The 21,677-nt window shown below is 35.9% G+C and overlaps 1 protein-coding gene across 5 annotated transcripts in view; it reads right to left on the bottom strand.

The window, feature by feature from the left end:
- Positions 1 to 21,677, bottom strand: part of Mondo (MLX interacting protein mondo) — a 654,540-nt gene that overhangs the window by 40,472 nt on the left and 592,391 nt on the right. The gene's annotated exons all lie outside the window — the stretch shown is intronic.

Here is a 21,677-nt window from a genome sequence, read left to right as displayed (position 1 = left end):
ACTATGTTCAGACAATAATTCTAACTGGATATTACAAAATAATTTTTTTATAAAGTTTGCGCATTAATATTAATGTGCAAAAAACGTATAATGAAAAAAATTCTTCCAATCAGCTGCATTGCTTAGTGAATAAATATGTTACGAGATTTGTTCATATTAATTAATTAAGAATAGTAAAAACATAAAATTGTTTAATCACACATTAAAAAGTGTTAAAATTTTTAAAAAAGGTATATCCCGTTTCAACATGATGTTACGTCTTCATCAGTCTCTCCTGAACTACTGGTGACCTTGAATTCTGCGATATGCATTTGTCGATGGTAAGGGTGGGGGTGAGTTGCTCTTATGGTGGGGGCTGGTTCTTTGTGTGTTATGACGTATCATGATGTCGAATAATGTGTGGGTATTTTATTGTATGTTTATATATTTTGTATTGTTCTAAGATGTTTAACTGTGCACTTTTTGATGTGATGTGTAAAATTTCCATGTTTCTATATTATTGTAGTCATGATTATTGTTGATAATGTGTTCTGCGTAATTTGATGTGATGTAGGGTTTGGTTATAGCTTTAGTATGTTCATTATATCTTGTGTGAAAGGCAGTGGCGTATACTGGTTAAAGGGTTTGGGCTACCGCTGACCCTATTATTACACAAAATATATCTAACAATTACTTTAATTTTAATTACTATGGTAAAACTAATAATACAAAAGTATTACAGTATGTTATATTATAAACTTTTTCTTTTGTAATTTCCTTGGGCTACCGCCGGTAGCCCCGGTAGCCCGCAAAATACGCCCCTGGTGAAAAGATCTTCCTCTCTGTCCTATGTAAAAATGTGGACAACTATTGCATTTTAGTTTGTAAACTCACATCAAATTACGCAGAACACATTATCAACAATAATCATGACTACAATAATATAGAAACAGATATGGAAATTTTACACATCACACCAAAAAGTTCACAGTTAAACATCTTAGAGCAATACGAAATATATAAACATACAATAACATACCCACAACATATACTTAATACACAATTACAGTTCAATACCCACACATTATTCGATGTCATGATACGTCATAACACACAAACAACCAGCCCCCACCATAAGAGCAACACATCCCCACCCCCATAACCGACAAATGCACATTGCAGAATTCAAGATCATCAGTAGTTCAGGAGACACTGATGAAGACGTAACATCACGTCGAAACGGGCCGTCTGTCCAAGGTAAATATATCTTTTTTAAAAATTTTAACACTTTTTAATGTGTGACTAAACAATTTTATGTTTTTAACAAACAAAGTGTTAACGTAAACTAGAATCAATAAGAATAGTATGTGAGCCTAAATTTATTATCATGCAATGTCAGTACACCGCATATATTTACAGCTAACAGTTCTTTGGACTGAATGGATGGCTAAGGACCTACAATAAAACGTGTCCAAATAGAATTTTAAGAATGTAGGCTTTCACGGCCGATATCGATGGGGTGAGTGTTTTCCAGACTAAAAAGCAAACATTCTCATGGGAGGGCAGATAAAAAAGTTAACAGAAAGAAAACACGATTTCATGGAAAGTTCTATTGGAAAAGATACAGTAATGATGTTCAGCTATTTTTCAACTTATTCTCCACCGCAATTGAGACAACTGTCATACCATGCGATCAACAGAAGTGTAGATGACTATCACAAACTGGTTCTAATCCCAGGCAGCAGACTTCTACGACACAGAGATACAAAAGTTGATCCCACATATGACAAATGTCTCAATTCTGGTGGGGAATATGTTGAAAAATAGCTCAACAATCTGTTTCAATATATCTTTCCATGGAATTGTTTTCTTTCTGTAATTGGCCCCAGAAAAACTTACTTCCTGGACAGCCCTCATAATTGTCCTTGAGTGGCCAAAATTGAGGACCGTTTTTGCAAAACTTGATAACTGCAAAATTTTCAAAATTGAGATTTTGGTGGATTCGTTAACATAAAGCAGGCCTCTACACGATGTTAAAGTTATCTTAGTACAATTGAATTATTTCTCTTCATTATAGTGTGTCAAAGTGTGATGGTTGCACCTATAACCTACTTGTCTTCATTCAGTTTTTTGTCTCTCCTGTAAAATTTAGTTTTTCCTGTTAGCAAGTTTTGCAAAAATGGTCCTCAATTTGTATAAGCACTTCTTTTGACATTATTAACATGGTGGAAGAAAAAAAAATTAACTTTTTTATCTGCACCCATGAGAATGTTTGCCTGTAAGAGGTCATGTTCTACTGGCAATGTTACATCCAGACATTTCATCTACAGCTGCGGTAGACATCTTCAGTGGCGAGGCACACTCGAGGACACACTGAGGAGCTCGCTACACCCTCACCATTGAAGATGTATACCACAGCTGTAGATGAAACATCTGAATGGACCATCACCAGTACACCACAGCCTCTTAGCTGGAAAACTCTCACCCCACAGAAACTCAAAGAGTCCAAACAAATTTTCCAGGTAGGACAAGTTTCCGTCTAATACAAGAGCACTGTGTACTATAATGTAATGTATGACATTAAAATTGCATTTAGAATGTGAAGTTCAACATACAATGTGTTGCAGTATAAACTGAAAACTGTCATGGGTCATAGTTAAAAATCATAAAAATCTAAAAATATATTTTTATAATGGAATTTAGAATTCAAATAGGAAACATTCTGAAACTTTACTCTGTTCATTCAGTTGACATATTTGAATTACTGTTGTTAATGGTAAATGTTCTTCAGATATATAGCATATTGGAGGCTGCCAATACAGATTCCTATGGACTTCTAGTGTAACAACTCAAAGATGTGGTTTTGAGTAGGGCTCCGATGCTTTTTGTTGGAAAGAAAGCTCACATCACTATACCAAAGCAAGTCTTACAAACCTCTACAAGATATCACGTCTAGTAGCTTACATTAAAAAAAAAACATTCAAAGCAAAAACATAGAGTGGCTGAACCCCCAGTCTTGAAACTCCGCCTCTGTCTCTCTTATTTGATCTATGAGGAGTCATTAACTGGCCATATAACAAGAACAATGTGACATGACTAAGGAGCATTTATTTATTTAACACAAATTATACCTTTTAAGGACAAATTTACAAAATTTCTGTCAGTTATCACTGGAGATATAGTCCAGTATTGATGACACATTAAGTTCTTGAAGGATATCTCAATTTTTCTTTCGATCCCATTTAGTGTAGCCAGCTGTTCGGTGCATGAATCTCATCTCGCAAGCTGTTAGTCTGCTTTCATCTTTTGTCCTTATAGTCCACGCTTCACTCCCATAACATAAGACTGGTCGAGCTATTATTTGATGAAGACGAGTACGAGTTGATTTTTGTACTAATGAAGGTTTTAAAACTCTATTAATGATGCCTATTGATTTGTTGAATTTTACAATTTTCTCTGATAAATCCAAATTTTCAACAAAAGAAAGTTTATATCCTAAATAATTAAACTCATTAACTCTTTCCAAAATTGTGTTATTTAAACAAATTTTGCTTGGTATTGGGTATTTACCACAAAAGGCCATTATTTTTGTTTTTTTTTTAATGGATATTTCCATTGAATATTTTTGAGCTATTAAATTTAAATTGTGTACTGACCATTGCAAATCATCTTCAAATGTTGCTAGTAAAACAAGATCATCTGCAAACGTTATTACATCTAATTTTAAATTTCTGTTAATAGTGATATATCCGTGTTTTGTTTCTCTAAAATCTTTCACAATGGCATTCATATAATGCAGTATAGTGCAGTAAATGAACAAAGTGTAAAAGAGTGGCAAAGAGAGTGGTTAGTTACCAACAACAGCAAAATTACAAAATCATTTCCACAGTGTTAATGATAGACTGTCAGTAAATCTAAAATTAATAGCTAATTTAACTACTTTCCTGACTAGTCCTGGAAAACTGAAAGAGTACTTCCATAGATTTAAAATAACTGATAATCCAAACTGTTAATGTAATAAATCACCTTGAGTGGGACTGTGAACTTCTAAGTGTCAAAAGACAGACTTTATGGAGACATGTGACAAAAAACAAAAAATAGTGGAAAATGGCTGATAACAAATGATTAACTAATGAGAAGACACCTTACTGTTAGAAGCTTTGTTAGATATATAGCATTAATTGATCTGGACACACTATAATTGATCAAATTATAAATACCGGTACTTTTAATAGCCCACAAATTAAACCAAACCCTTTAACTCTATTAAATATGGAATATAATCTAAATTTAACAGAAGAAATACTGAAATCAGAAGTAAACACTGAAATACTAAAACAATTGTCTTTAGAGACAATTAATATTAGATACCCTCCACAAAACTGGCTTCATTTATACACTGACGGATCCTTGATCTCCAGAGAACAAGGTGCCGGTGCAGGTGTTACGTGCTGTCTCTTCTCACTTTATAGATCTCTTGGATATGGAACAACAAGTTTTGATGGAGAAATCATTGCAATAAGTGAAAGTCTCAGGAATCTTCTATGCCACATCAGTAAATTTAAAAATGCAGTTATATTGTCAGACTCCAAAGCAGCTATTCTATCAATAGTCTCTAAACACACACCTTCATCTCAAACAGCAGAAATAACTAAAATGCTCTCTCAATTAATATCACTCAATAAAAGAACTGTATTCCAATGGATACCATCCCACTGTGGAATCCTGGGAAACGAGAATGCGGATGCTTTGCAAAGAAGGGCAGTACTGCTACTTACAGACCTGTTACTAAATTCTACGTATTACTCTGTGAAAAGATTTATTAAATCTACATACTTAGACTTCAACAAACAAAATTTGATAACACAATCTCAAGGGAAAAAATGGAACTCTTTGCATCAAAATCCACAGTTAATTCCCGATTTACCACGAAAATCGTCTGTAGCTGCATTTAGATTGGCAACAGGCCATGATTGTTTGGCCAAACACCTGCATAGAATTGGAATATATCAGTCCCCTAACTGTCCATTGTGCAACTCAAACCAAGAAATGGATTCGGAACACCTCAAAATCTGTGCTTCAGTGGCTGGTCATGATAATATCTTTGAAAAATATTGGTGTGCAAGAGGTCAAATGACTTTATTGTCAAACGCCTGGCATTAGAAAACAACAACTTTTAATAGCCTAAACTAATCTAAGAAATATAACAGTTTGAAAATTAAAATTTACAACGTAGGAGTAAGAATATATAGCATGTAGAGAAAGAGAAATAAATTGTCCAGCCTTAATTAAGGATGACCACGAGGATCCGAAAATTAACAGCAAATAAAAATATAATTAATTAAATATGAGTATTGTTATAAAAATAAAATGTAACAATTAAGCACCACTGATTATCAATTCTAAAATAAAACCTTAGAAGTTGGCTTTAAAATTATACTTATAAATAAAAGATTTTATTTAAAATTAGCATAGCCTTCTGAGTGGTATAAATGAAATTATATAATCTGCAGGGAATCTTTAAGAATTTGCGACATGATTTTTTGAATTTCAAAAGATGATATTGATAATTGTTTTAAAAAATTATATGTAAATTTTGGTAAAGAACTCCGAGCACAATGGTCCCCAAGATTTTACTTACTTACTTATGGATTTTAAGGAACCCGGAGGTTCACTGCCACCCTCACAAAAGCCCACCATTGGTCCCTATTCTGTGCAAGATTAATCCAGTCTTTACAATCATACCTCCCTCAAATCCATTTTAATATTATCCTCCCATCTACGTCTCAGCCTCCCCAAAGGTCTTATTCCCTCCAGCCTCCCAACTAACACTCTATATACATTTCTGGATTTGCCCATATGTGCTACATGCTCTGTCCATCTCAAGCGTCTGGATTTAATGTTCCTAATTATGTCAGGTGAAGAATAAAATGCATGCAATTCTGTGTTATGTAACTTTCTCCATTTTCCTGTAACTTCATCGCTCTTAGCCCCAAATATCTTCCTAAGCACCTTATTCTCAAACACCCTAAACCTCTGTTCCTGTTTCAAAGTAAGAGTCTAAGTTTCACAACCATACAGAACAACCGGTAATATATTTGTTTTATAAATTCTAATTTTCAGCTTTTTTGAGAGCAGACTGGATGATAGAAGCTTCTCAACAGAATAATAAAACAGGCATTTCCCATATTTATTCTGCGTTTAATTTCCTCCAGAGTGTCCCCAACATTTACCTAAAAAAAATGTCATGCATAATACTGAAGGTTAAAAATACTTGTCAACTGGAGGGCGAGGTTTAAAGAAACTCGAGATATATTATGTAGTTTTCTTTTTTTCGCAAGTACAGTAGAACCTCTATTATCCGTGGTAATGAAGGGGATGGACTGAACAGTTAATCGAAAAAATCGGATAATTCGTACCATGAAAGATTTTGTAATTTCCTCCATGGTCTTTTATTTAACTCGCTATGTAGTGGATCAGAAGTTCATTAATTTAAATCTGGTTATAAAGACGGGTTTTTAAAGGACAAGGAAGCCTTTTGTAATGACTGTCTCAGGAAAGATAGGAATAAAGGAGGTCTCATGTTGTAGATTTACATACTTTTTTACTCTTTATCCTTATTTTTTTTATTAAATCGCGGAGTTGTAACTCCAATCTCGTATTCTGATGCGAGATGAGCCATAGTTTTTCTTTCTCAAACCATTCAATTATTTCCATTTTTTTTTCGATACTTAGTACAACACGTTTTCTGTTAACACCTGTGGAAGACATTTTATATACAAGTTATATTATAGAACGCCAAATCGAACAGTAGACAATGCTGTGTAACGATAAAGGCTTGTAATAAAACACTATAGCAAAAACAATATGTAGAACCTACTAACACAGTCTAGTATATACAGCAGTGATGTCAAAGCAAGCGCATTTTTCTGACCTTGACGCCGTGCGCGGGCAGCAAGCACTAAGTATGGAAAGAGGAAGGGTTGTGTATATGAATAAGCAACCTGTTGGATTAAGAAAACAGTGGTGCGGAAACTTCAAACGGAACGTGAAATTTTATGTCGTTATTTTTATATGCTTCTTTCTGTTTAATATTACCTATATTGTCTGTAAAACAAAAGTACTAACATTGATTTCTTAATACTGCACTTGTGTTTTAAATCTTAATAACATGATAGAGAGTTAAGAAGGAATATTCACTTAAATTCCATAGTAGTAGGGGAGAGTCGGGTAGTATCGGACATCGGGTATTATCGGACAGTGAGTTTCTTTCATCTACCACACGATGATAGTACCTGATTGACATAGTTACGTTTCTGTGATGTCGCATAGAGAAACGTAACCATGCCATTCAGGTACTACCATATTGTGGTAGATGAAAGAAACGCAATGTCCGATACTACCCGATGTCCGATACTATCCAACTCTCCCCTATAATATTATACTGTATTAAGTGGATGAAATACATCATTCATAAAGAAAGTGATATTCCAAAGAAAGAGACTGAGTATGACATGATAAGTTGGAATTGATCTTGGTGGTATTTTTAGCCTTACAAAAGTAATCAATGAACTAATCAAAACAATATTGCAGTACAAAGCAAAGTTACCTAGGTACTGTATCTGTTTTAAGTGTAACTAATATTACATAACAAAACTCTTATCACATTATGCTTTTAAGGTGATATTGGTGAGCAACTTCCTATCATCAGAATATTAAATTATTTTCTCGAAATCTGCTGAAGCTATAGAGCTGACATTTTTACAACACATGGGCACGTATCTTTTGCTTATGATGTAACAGTAGTTGCTTTGTTAATTCATTTCCTTACAAACAATTTCCATGCGAATATTTTCATAATTTTCAATACACTATCTTCAGTAATACGTATATACAGTATATTAGATTTACGAAAACATTCTGTAAGGCTACTAAATAAATAGGCCTATACCTGAAAATTTCACTTTTCTATACGAAAATTTGAGGAAATATTTCTTTTGAATAAAAAATCAAACTTGTGAAAAATGAGCATTAAAATTAAAACTTACATTCTTATAATGCACTTATACTTCTCAGGCAAATCTAAAAATTAACATGGATACAGTTTTAATAAGTTCTCTTCCCTTTATCTATTGAATCAGTGCTGGCCATCCCTGAATATAGCTCGACCAAGAGGCATATACTAACTCTTTCGTCTGTCTCTTTCCTTTCCGCTGTAAAGCGCTCAGGCTCTCCTGGGCTCTAAAGCGCGCGCTTGCTCCTGTGGGAATCAATTGACATGCCTGATATACAGTCACGAAGCTTGAGTTGTGAGGGTACTAGGAACAATAGACTGTGTCGGTACTATTTCGTATTGTCTGTAATGAGGCGATAATAGTGATAGTAGTGATCCTAGTGGTTAGCAACTATCTATGGATGCATATTCCCTACGTATTGAGCTTCATAACTGTATATACTAGACTGTGCTACTAATATGATATACAAAGCAGTACTTTATATAAGTTATTTATTTCTGAAGGGGAAGAAGAGCGAGAAATAGACAGTCGGATAATCCGCCAATTGGTTAATAGGGTGATGGATAATCGGGGTTCTACTGTAAACTATTTCATATATTATTTTAGGAAAAAATTCGTTCTGGCACTGGGAATCGAATCCAGGACCTTCAACTCTAAACGCTATTACTAACTGAGCTATGCCAGGGATCCATCCACAGCACCAGCTCGAACACTCCTCCTTTCTTTTTTTCTTGTCCTTACCCCATGTTAAGACATTATGTCATAGTACGTCTTTAGAAACATCATCACATCATGGCTGTCAGCCATACTGTTAGCAGTTTATGCCACTGTACAACTAAATACTTCAATTAGATACATATTTTTATTCCTACAGAATTATCTGTTACAATATCATATATTCATACAGTCATTCAGTATACAAATGCGCTCCTGTGTGATGGCATCTAAAGATATATTATGACATAATGCCATAACATGGAGTATGGCTGGAGGGGGGGGAGGCGAGTTCGAGCCAGTGCGCAGTGCTATGGATGGATTTCTGGCATAGTTCAGTTGGTGGTAAAAGCTTTCAGCACGTAGAGCTGAAGGATTTGGGTTCGATTCCTTGTGCCAAAGCGAACTTTCTTCCTGAAATAATATATGATATAGTAACAAATAATTCTGTACAAATGGAGTTAAATGGAGATATAGCAAACGCATTTAATAAACACTTCTCAAACTCTCACAGATTACATCCCACTATCAAAAAACTGACAAATTTATCAAAAGAGAATTACATAAAAATAATAAAAACAATATTACTAGTACAAAACCTGAAATATTTCATCAAAATTTTACTTCCAAAGAATTAACTCTAGCTATACAAAATTTAAAAACCAAGAAATCTCCTGGCCCCGACAACATTCATTCCGAATTTTTTAAACATCTGGGGGGAAAAGCCAAGTCTGTACTTTTACCCATTTTCAATTTATCATGGAACACCTCAATTCCTGCAGCTTGGAAAAAAGCAATCATTGTACCAATTCACAAAAAAGGGAAACCTGCTCATGATGTTAATAGTTATCGACCAACAGCACTATTAAGCATGATAGCAAAAACCATGGAGTCCATGATCTCCAACAGATTAACTTGGTATTTAGAATCCCAAAATCTTTTATCACCAAGACAAGCCGGCTTTCGACAACTACACTCTACCAATGAACAAGTCATACGCCTCGGCCAAGAAATAAAAGACAGTTTTAACAAGAAAGAAGATACCTTGGCAATATTTATTGACTTTCAGCTAGCATTTGACTCTTGTTTGGAGAAATAAATTATTACTAAAACTCCAGAAATTAGGTATCTCCAGCAATATGTTCAGATGGATATCAGAATTCCTTAGTCAAAGATTCATTGCCACTAAATTCAATAACTCACTTTCTAGTTACAGACAAACATATCGAGGTCTACCTCAGGGCGCTGTCCTCTTAACTTATATTATTATCACAGGCTAGTATATACAGTCACGAAGCTCGAGTTGATGAGGGTACTAGGAACAAGAGACTGTGCCGATACTGTTTCACACTGTATGTGATGAGGCGATAGTAACAATCCTAGTGGTTAGCAACTATCTACGGATGCATATTTACTACATATTGAGCTTCGTGACTGTACACACTAGACTGTGTTATTATGGTATCCATAGTCAGCTATTAAGTCGTACTATGTTAAGTTTCATTCAATAACTACGAGTTATGTGTATAAAATAAGGAAAAGGCAAGAAATAAAAAGTGTTTTCGCCAACATGGTGGACATCCTGTACTTAATTACAGAGAAAGGGAGAGAACAGAATCTTGAACTTTTGATGTGAAACAAAGGAAAGGATGCAATTTTCTGGGACAATATATCGATTCTTATTACATACCAGGCAGCCGTCATTACATCACATATCACGTAAATAGGATTACATGTCTCATTCCTAACTCTTTCTTTGCTTTAGTGCTGACACATAATTGCTTTCATCAAGATGCATCCAGCCACATAAAGTCATGCACTGTAGCCTATATAAAACAATATCAGTATAAAAAAAAGTACTTACAAACCTTCTAGACTAGACGGCATTTCGGAAGGTGGTTAGCTTCTATATGCGCCATAGCATTTCTGGTATGTGACGTCACAACCTTTTACAGTAGAACCAATCAGAATCAGTCTATAACAAGCACCTCCCGAGTTCGTTTGTTCACGTGTGAGTGTTTCAATGCATTGAATACGTAAAACTAACATTTACTGTGTGTATGTAAGGTAAATAAATGGAAGAAGAGACTGTAAAAAGACAAGTATTGCACAGGCAGGTGCGGAAAATAGTGTTTAAGGTGTATAATTATTTTAAAAACGTTAACGAGCAGAATTCTGCCGGCCATCTTGATGCTGGCAGCAACATTGCCAACGTGCAAGAAACGACTGCAGAAGCATGTGGTGTGGGATTGAGAACCATGCAAAGAATATTATTAGTGAAGGAAAGAGGGCTTGTGTGGTGTCATGCTTACAGTAATCAAGGCTAAGGTCATTACTGTCTTTTGATGATTTAAATTAAGTTATCTCCTGTCCTATTTGTATTGCACGTGCTCGTGAAGTACGATGTGGCAATGTTGTACGCTGCCTTGCTCTCTCTATCTGTCTCTCTCGACGCAAACGCTAGCAGACAACCCGCCTTCCAAATTGCCGTCGACTCTAAGCATGTATTAGAATTATTGATTGAGTAACTTCAGCAATTTTAATGTAATAAATTATTATATTGAAAGCGTGGATGCAAGTTAACACTAGGTCAATGGGACAACAGCGGATGACTGGTGTTTATACTGTATTTTGTCGACAGTTGATTGTAGTACAGTCACTTCCAAATATGAGAATTGAATGTTAATTTTATCTGCGTTTATTTGCAAGTTTGAGGTGTTGGAAATGCACATTTCTTCAAATTATATATATTTTTTTTGTAAATAAATCTGAAAGTAATAAAATGTAGTCCTCTTGCAGCTCGTCCAATCCTAAACTTATGACACGCATTCGCTTTGCACTATTACACTTTCTGCATTTCTTTACACTTTCGATTATCTTCTATTATTTAACGTTTTAATCTGAATCCTAATGAAGTCATTAGTTCACGTAGTTCTGTCTCTTCAAAATATGGTTATTCACTGTTTCCAAGAGGCGTTTTTGCAGTTCGGTAATTGCTGCTTAATCCACTAGATATCCCTGCAAACAAAATCACATGAAAAACGGTCGAGTTTGCAAAATTACTTTCGTTTGTTTCTTTTTCTTTCAGATGTTTCATTGCTCTCATTTTTTACGATCTTGTTCACTGTTTTTCCGTTCGGTGTTACAATGTACACTGTCTCACTGATGGATTCTTTTCCAGTTTTTTCTTTCTACATAGGTATAACATATAACACTAGATTTTGAGAATCTTCAGATAAAGTAATACGAACTTCTTCAAGGAATGAATACACCATCTTTACATAGTGCCCCTTTGGATCACTGGATCATAACCAAATAACCTACACGCATTTAAAATACGTAAATACGTAAATTTTGGATTCATAATTGCTTTAGTACATTTCATCACATTACGCGATGTATGTCAGTGAAAGTCAAAGATTGTATGACACTAAATATTGTGAGCTTGGGCCCACGTCAAAGGGCCCCACAACTTGAACCACTTTAGCGCTCAACTGCCATGGTGCGTGGCGTGCAATGTCGCATTTGCTACTGACGGAAAGTCACGAAGTGTTACGAAGTTACTGTTGCGAGCATATGCTTCGTTGGGACCCGTCCAAGCTGGCCCACCTGACAGACAGAAGCAACTGTAGCAGATATATGTTCTGTGAACAACCGCACAGCTAACAGTCTGAGCGAGGTTCTAAAACAAAGTTTACAATAGTGATGGGCGAAGTTGTTCTTTTCCCGGAACAGTTCCGACGGTTCCGGTTCCGAAAAAATACTATGTTCCAAATAACAGTTCCGAAATAACAGTCACCAGTGGTGATGAGTCGGAGTCGTTGAGTCGTTCAAACGAACGGTACAGTACCCTCCCTCTTCACCATGCAGCTCACACTGGAGCACTCATAGGCATGACATAGTACACATTCTTATCTATAGATGGCACTGCAATGCACATTCGAATCGATTTTGGAAAATTGCTGTGCATGCGGACAGAACTCAAAAGCTTAATGTTAGTAATTACACAGCTGTTGACTACAAGGACAGAATACAACACTTTGTTTTCGTACATAAAGTTATAAAGACATGGTAGCCAACTAAAAAAAAAATAACATAACATTTAAAACATATGGTATGTAATTTCTGTTCTCTCTATTACATAATAAAAAAAAAAAACAAATCATTAATTTTTATTTTTACTTTTCTTAATGCACAGTTATAATAATAATAACAATAATAATAATAATAATAATAATAATAATAATAATAATAATAAATATTACAATTTCATAAATAAAAAAGATATATATTGGCAGTAATGAAACCTGGAAACCCCGCAGTGGGTTAGTAAAATATTGGAATCGCATCTTTACCAAAGTGTAATTTAAACTTCGCATTAAACCTCCTCTCCAAATCAGTACTTATATGGGCAGTTTCCAACAAATAATGCTACAACATTTTTGTCGTTCTTTGATAACAGAGAAGATAGCACAAAAACTTGTGCTTGTCAGACTTAACCTCAACAAACGACATACAGACATTGTAACTAAACCACTCATTACCATTTACGACTTTAACCTTTGTATAGAATCAGCTGATCAATGAATTAATAATAGTATGCGTACTTTATGACTTTGTAGAATGTTTATAAAACAGAATTAGTCAACTAATGGTGAAATAAACCATAAAGCGGGAATGAATATTACAGATTATTAAATACTTACTATAACATTACAGATGATTGGCCAGTCTTACAAATGTTGATATTAAAGTTCGCGCCACCGCAAGGATTTCAATTTCCATGCGCCCCCCTCCAACCACGTGAGAGTTTCAAGTACCAACTTTATCCAACGAAGTTCCAAGTACAACATAAAGAACAACGAGAACAGTGTAACTGCAGCTGTCGTTGGTTCATCGGAACAAGCTCCGACGTTCCGACTGTTATCTCGGAGTCGGAACATTATACCTTGTGCAACGCGGTACTGCGAGCCCGCAACAGCTGGGCAAGTGAGCAGCTCGGAGTCGGAACACTGTTATTTCGGAACAGGAGGTTTCGACCTACTGTTCATTTTTGCAACAGTTCCGAGGGAGTCGGAACATAGCAACGCGGTACTGCAAGCCCGCAACAGCTGGGCAAGTGAGCAGCTCGGAGTCGGAACACTGTTATTTCGGAACAGGAGGTTCCGACCTACTGTTCATTTTTGCAACAGTTCCGAGACCGGAACAGTTCCAAAATAACTGTTGTGTTATTTTTTACCCATCTCTAGTTTACAACCTTCCAATTTAGAAAATAAACTCCTTGCTCAAGCATATGATGGTGCTGCAATAATGAATGGAAACCAGGGTGGGGTCCATACTGTGACTTTTAATTCAAAACAATAATGTTACTTTTATTCACAACAATAATAGCTTTCTATTTCTGAATTTAAACACTCCCGTCAACAATGGGTATTTCACTCCACACAGCAACACAGTATTCGTTATTGCACTCCACAGACGACAATGACAATTCACTTGGATTATTGAGAACAACAATGTACTGCTAATCTCAACTAATGTTCACAAAGCACTATTTACAAAACAAAACTGTCAGTTCTCAGTTCACAGTTCGTTTGACTTGGCTAGTTCTTCTAGCTCATTCACTCAAGTTCACAGTATATCGAACCCAAGACTTCCAGAGACAGTCCACTGCACTCGAACTCAAGACTTCCGGATTCGCCACACTTGCCTGGTCGCTGCCACAGTTGCGGTCCTCAAGTCGAACCCAGGTCTCGAAGGCTGGCTTCCTTGCTCGTTCACTGCTGCTTCACCAGACTGACTCGCTGTTCTAAACTTAACTGAATCCGCTGTGCCACTCTGCTCTTCTATTTATTGCTAAATCACACTTTCTCGTTCCTTCGATTTCGAGAACAATCTTGTTACAACAATCGGTCCACGTGGCTTGCGAACTTTCTGGGTCTCCCCACTTGGAATCCAGACGTTCCCCTTACGTCCGTCCTCTCCAGTCCGTGCCAGCCAGTCCTCCTTCCCCTTCGCCGTGCCCAGCGCACGCCGACTTGCGGGCAGCGTTTTGCAGCTTCCCTCTCTCCCCGCGCGTCCTCCCTTCTGCCGGACGCGCGCTCGAATCCCGAGACAATGAGAAGTTTCTAGCACGGTTGTCACAATACTTTGATGCAGAAAACATTTCCTTATGCGAAATTTGTTCACTGCTACGCCCACCAACTTAATTTAGTTATAAAAAATACATGTTCAAAACGTATTAAATCAGTGAAGTTGTTTTTTGCAAATATTACTGGATTCATAGCATTCTTCTCCACTTCACCTAACGCAGTGACCTACTGCGATCTGTGTGCAGTAAGCGCATACCAACCATTTCAGCAACACGATGGAACTTTCAGTCCCGAGTTGTATCCTCCGTTAAGGGAAATAAAGCGGAGCTATTGAAATGCTTCGAAAGGATTGAAGAGGGAGATGATTCAAATGAATGGAATGATAACAGTGAGAGAAGCTTTTGGCCTAAAAAACTTGTTAAATAATAATGAATTTTTGTTTTTCTAAATTTATTTTATGACTTAATAAAACATGTTGATACTGTATATTATACAATATAATACAGATGCAAACTGCAAATGGATTGAGAATATCTGACGGATTACAACATTTTGAGTCAGTTGTAATGGAAATAAGAGAGAACACTAACAGATATGAAATAAATGTCGATGATGAAGAAGAATGTTCGTTTCTTCCAAGAAAAAGACTGAAACTCAGTAAGCAAGTAAACCTGTCGGCAGATGCCAAAGCAATATGCGATATCATTATCAACCAATTCAATTACGTTTCCTGTAATCACATATATTTGGCAGCTTTAATATGCTTGATCCAAAGAAATTTGCTTCATATAGAGATAAGTTCGCGGGTGCTCCTGTAAAGGGGGTTAAGTCAAATTGCAAGGTATGTAAACTTCTCTCCTTTGGTACTGAACAAAACCCCTTTGTCACAAAATACGGAGCACTGTGACTGCATCATAAATGGAAGAATAATTTAACCCCTTTAACACAAGAGAGAAGTAATTGTGGATAGTTCAAATCTGTACTTATTCCAGCTTAGACGAATCATACTTAACCCCCTTTATATGAGCATCTGCGAGTTTCCCATCGATCTGCCTAATATTTTCGTAAAAAATTACTGTCCTTTAATTTTGAAAGAAAAATGTATTAATGAACTATCAGTGATCTATCGAAATGATACATTTAAAGACATTTCCTCTGTGTGTGGTTTGTTCAGTTTTTTTTATGGATTACTCCTTTGAAGATTCATTCTCTGAAATGGGAAAAGCCCTTCGAATCGCACTAACAACACCTGTTTGAACAGCTGAGTCAGAACGGAGTTTCAGCACATTAAACAGGATAAAAACAATTCTCAGAAACTCAGGGTCAAGATAGACTGAATTCGTTGGCTTTCTGTTCTATTCTTAAGGAGCATCTCCATCAAATTCCGAACTTAAGAACAGGGTCATTGAAAAGTTTGCCAGGAAGAAGGACACACGAGTACATCTTCTTTATAAATAATGCTGCAGATTGGTGAGTTTAATGTTGAATTGGTGTTAATATGTAGGTGGTAGTTTTAGTTATATTATTTTAAGTAGAAACAATTAACTAAAATTAAATAAAAAATCTTGGTGCGTTATTTAATGCATATCGCAACATCTGATCCCACCAACAAAAATGATCACGAGTTGCCTCTGACTATTGATAATCTAAAATACTTTCATTTCAAGAATTACAATATAAACAACCTAACCAAATGCAGACAAATCGCCAGAGGTATCCTTGTAGTAACTCATAATTTATTCACTTACCCAATCTTTTAAGATTAAAGAAATGGAGCATGAAGATGTAGTCAAAACTGTTAAATTAGATTTCTACAACAAGAATACGCACTTCGAAATATACGTGATCTTCAATCCTTTACGAAATGATCCACAAATGAGGACCTAACATTCTAAATGTGGCAAGTGCCGAAAACAGCTTTCTAAGATACTGATGAAAAACACACTGTGATATGCATGTTGAGATATCTACAACACGTCTTTTGGCGCACAAATGAGTCACTTACAGTTCAGCTACGACAAAGACAATTAAGTATGATATCCTCATAATTATGGATGTGATTTTAATGGCAACTAAGCAGAATGAGAATACCCTAATAGTAATGCAGCACGGAAGACATTATCAATTTTATATTGTCACACAACATATTCACTATTTACGTAAATGACATCCCCTCGACACTACAGAACTGGAAGCATCACCTCTACGCAGACGATTTACAAATCTATATCCATGCAACCCCTGACTCACTCAATGACGCAATACAAAATCTTAACGAGGACCTTGAATCTATATCTGCATGGGCCAGAAAGTTTGGTTTGACTCTCAATGCAAGAAAAACACAAGCAATCCTAGTGGGACATCAACGTCTATTATGCAACATTACTCCTGCTCTTCCAGTCAAGTTAAACGACTTCCTTTTGCTTCCTGTGTTAAAAACCTTGGAGTTTACTTTGATACGCATTTAAACTGGAATAACCAAGTAACCCATATTACTAAAAAAGTGCTTTCCATACTACATTCCTTAAACAGCATTCGAAAATTCCTTCTGCTATCACTCAAGAAAATACTAGTGGAAACACTAGTAATGCCCCACTTCGACTATTGTGATTTTCTACTGACTGACCTCAATGTCAACCAGTCGCAAAGATTACAACGTGTTCATAATTCTTGTGTTCGCTTCGTCTGCGATGTCCGTCGCACTGACCACATTCCCCCATCCTTCCAAACTCTAAACTGGCTACGGCTTAACGAACGTAGAAATTTTCATTCTCTTGTTCTCCTTTTCCAAGTCCTTCACACTTCTACACCTACCTACCTTGCCTCCTGTTTCAGTTACCTGTCATCATATCATAATCTCTTCACATGCACGCAAAATAGCCGCATACTAGCCATACCAACACAAGACATCATCGCATTCATCATCATACACAATCTCGCTCTCGCGCTTGTGGAATACCCTACCCAGTGACATCAGAGACTGTCGGAATTTAAGCTTGTTAAGCATTTTCTTACTGCGTAGAGCAGGTTTAATTTTTACTTAATCAATAAAAGAAATGCTTCTCTCTTCTTAACTTTTACAATAAACTGTCTAGCTTTTATTAATCAGTTAATCTTTTAGTACTTTGATTTTTATTGTATTTGTAAATTTAATATTAATTGTAATTATAATTGTAATTGTATTCTTAATATTGTAGTTGTAATCCCCTGGTAGAGAGGAAGAGAAGGCCTCATGGCCTTATCTCTATCAGGTTAAATAAATAAATAAATAAACATTGAATTGTTATACAAAACCACGAGATGGCACCTATTTGCACTATAATGAAAAAGTGGTGGTGGTGGTGGTGGTGGTCGTGGTGGTGGTGGTCGTGGTCGTGGTGGTCGTGGTGGTGGTCGTGGTGGCAGCAGCAGCAGCAGGAGCAGGAGCAGCAGCAGCAGCAGCAGCAGCAGCAGCAGCAGCAGCAGCAGCAGCAGTAGTAGTAATAATGTGAATAAGTGGAAGTGCAGGGCATTATCATATAGCAAAAATAACCTATGGTTTATTAAATTCATCCAGTTTCCTCCTTGTTGTTTCCTTTCCTTTTCATTCCTTCCCTTCCCGCAGGGAAAATAGTCTACAGAATCATCACTGTTCACAAGTATCAGCCAAAATGGAGAGAAATGGCTAAATAAATGTAAGAAAATTAACCTGACAATTAGTGAATGTAATGACCAGGGAACGGATTTATATGGACTAAAAATATATGAATGGAATTAAATATGGATTTTTACCAAAATATGGAATTAAATATGGACTTAAAATTATAAAAAAATGACTATGTACGTTAAATATTGGTACATTTTAATCAAACTAAACAAAAAATATAATGGACGTACCTTATCTTCCAATGTAGTTTCAACAAAACACAATTTTTATTGTCTGTTACCATAACAATAGGTTACAAACATTTCTTTCAAGTGCTGAAAAGTGAATCTTCTTCTATTGTCTCTGAGGATAGATTTATACTGACTAAAAGAGCGTTCGACGTCACAAGAAGTAACTGGTACATAATTCAATTTCACAATGTCTGCTGGGGATAAGTCCAAGTTAATCTTCACTGTTGATTCACCACTCATCACAGCAACAACCTTTTGTAGTTCTTCATATCCAGGGTTTTTTGAAAGTACAGTGTCCACCTTAGCTCTTACTGCATCTGCAACTTTACCTCTACCACGATTCAGTTGTTCCACAGTACTATTTATAATTTCAAAACTTTCAGATAGTGAAAGGTGCCTATTTTGGAGACTTTTGAGCGTTTTTATGATGCATGAAAATGTATGCTGAATGTGAGCTAAGTCATTCTTCACACTTATGTCACAGGTAACTGTTTTCGCAGTATCAATTGAGACTGCATCTTCAGAGTCCAATGCAAGGAGAACATTGTTAATAGAGTCTATATGTTCGGCATAATATTCAACTGCTTCTAGCCATGTACCCCATCTAGTTAAAATTGGCTTTGGTGGCAATGGAATTTCAGGGTACATTTCTTTCAACACGTTAACTCTACTGGGAGCTTTGAGAAATACTTTTTTCACTGATGAAATCAACAAATCTACTTTAGGGAAATTGTCTCTGACCACTTCTGCCACACGATGAAATGCATGCGCCACACAAGTAAAATGAGTCAATTTAGGATATACAACAGATAATGCTTGTCCAGCTTTGACCATATAAGGGGCAGCATCGCTAATAAAGAATAACACATTATCGTACATAATACCCTTTGGCCACAGGATACCCATAGCTTCGTTGAACAGTTTAACTATAGTTTTGTTATTGCACTTTTCTAGAACATCACAATGTAAAAGAATTCGTTCAGAATATTGTTCACTTAACAAACCGATAACTACATTACCAACAAGTCTACCTTCTTTGTCGGGAGTCTCATCAATGGAAACCCAAATTGAACTATCTTTAATTTCATCTCTTATCTTCTCTATTGTCTCATCGTAGATGGATGGAGCATACGTCTTCCTAAGTGTTGACTCATCCGGGATTGTATGTTGAGTATATTTTTCAAGGAATTCCCTGAAGACCTTATTCTTTAGTTTGTAGAGAGGAATATCAGCAGAGATGAGAGAACGGCACAGGTCGATGTTAAACTCAGATCTTACATTCGATGTTGTTGGTTGTGTTAAAAACAATTGTCTCTGCTTGGAATTTAGTTGTTTGTTGGCCTGATGTTTACTAGTTGTAATGTGTTGTTGCACCAGGAACTTTTGTGTAGATGATACTGCACACTGACACAAATTACAAAATAATATTTTATTGTCAGTTGATAAACCATCTTCTTTAAATTCTGAAATGTAACTTGTTAGTTTTGATTTTAAATTGACTGAATGACGTACTTTTGGCATATTTACCGTCTTTATAGTATGATTTACAAAACTGAACCTATGTGTACTCTGACTGGCATTTAACTGTTGAGCTGCACAACTGAAGTCTGTTAAAAATTTTAAATTAAATTAATACAGTTTTGTAACTTACTTTCCCATTGTTGATAGGACTGCTAATTTTCAAATAACTCTGATGTTAAAGGGATTACTGAACATGTGTTTAAATCTCTATTGTTGAAATGTATTTTTAAAAGTTAATGGAATTTTGTTTTGTTTTATTGTTAAACCTAATATAATATGGACTGTTTTATATGAAATATGGAAAATATATGGAAATTAACGAAAATATGTACTAAACTCTAAAATATGGAAAAATATGGAAAATAAAAGTAGGATTTTTCAACCCTACACATTGTGAAACATAAAGATAATGCAAAATATAAATTATATTAGCTTTATAAGTAAATATGTATTTACATATAAATCCTTTCCCTGGTAATGACACTGCACAGTTGCCAGAGAAACAGAAACAAATACTGCAATTTCTGGTACCTTTAGTAAAGAGAAAGAGAACTTACGAGGTGGCATTGATAATTTTTTAGCCTAACATGAAAAAAGTTACTATATCTCAAAACTAATTTTTATACAGGGTGATTCACGAGGAAAGGTAAAAAATTTAGGATGTGAATTCTGAAGTCATTCTGAGTCAAAAAGTTCATATGAATATGGGTCCGTTTTCGAACGGTTACGGAGATATGGCTCTTTGATTTCACAAAAACTTCTGCGATTCCATTGTATTAACTCGCATTTAGAGACAGATAACGGACAAATTTACAGTTCATATTCACGAATGCATACATACCTAATATTCTAGACGTCGGGGTCGATGTTTTCGCACATTTTCAAACGTACCTCCTTCCGCTTCAATGTACTGTTGCACTCGGGTGTGAATCGCGCTCATCGCTCAGGAGAGTTGCACATAGCTGTTTTTATGCCGCATCCAAAATATGGTCGATTAGCACCTCTCTCATTTCCCCCTTCCTTTGCTATACCAAGTCTTTCATCCAACCCCACAGACAGTAAGTACTCTTCGATATGGTACCCTTCTGTTCGGAAAGCATCGTTCATATTCAGCGACGGCACGCAAGGAACTTCCATCACACAAACCATAAACATACACAATATCGGTGTATTCTGTAATCGAAAATTTATAAGTCATCTTGAAAAACACAACTTAACACTTCCGATAACTGTACCTGTATAACTACTGTACTGTAGGTAGCTGACTGAACTGCTGTGAATTGATAAGTGATAGTGTAGGCTATTTGTGTTATATGCGGGTTCTGTGTCATTACATCAGACAAGGGCAAGTGATTGGACATTTGTAATGCCCCACCACCCGGTTTCTTTCTCTTATCTACATTGCTCACAATACAGATTCCAATGTTACGTCATTCATTGCGGTCGGTGACCTTGTCACATCAGCAGCATATGGTAACAT

This window comes from Periplaneta americana, chromosome 15, assembly GCF_040183065.1.
Source record: "Periplaneta americana isolate PAMFEO1 chromosome 15, P.americana_PAMFEO1_priV1, whole genome shotgun sequence".
Taxonomy (NCBI): domain Eukaryota; kingdom Metazoa; phylum Arthropoda; class Insecta; order Blattodea; family Blattidae; genus Periplaneta; species Periplaneta americana.
The sequence above is the reverse complement of the archived record's forward strand: the minus strand, read 5'-3'. Positions and strand labels throughout refer to the sequence as shown.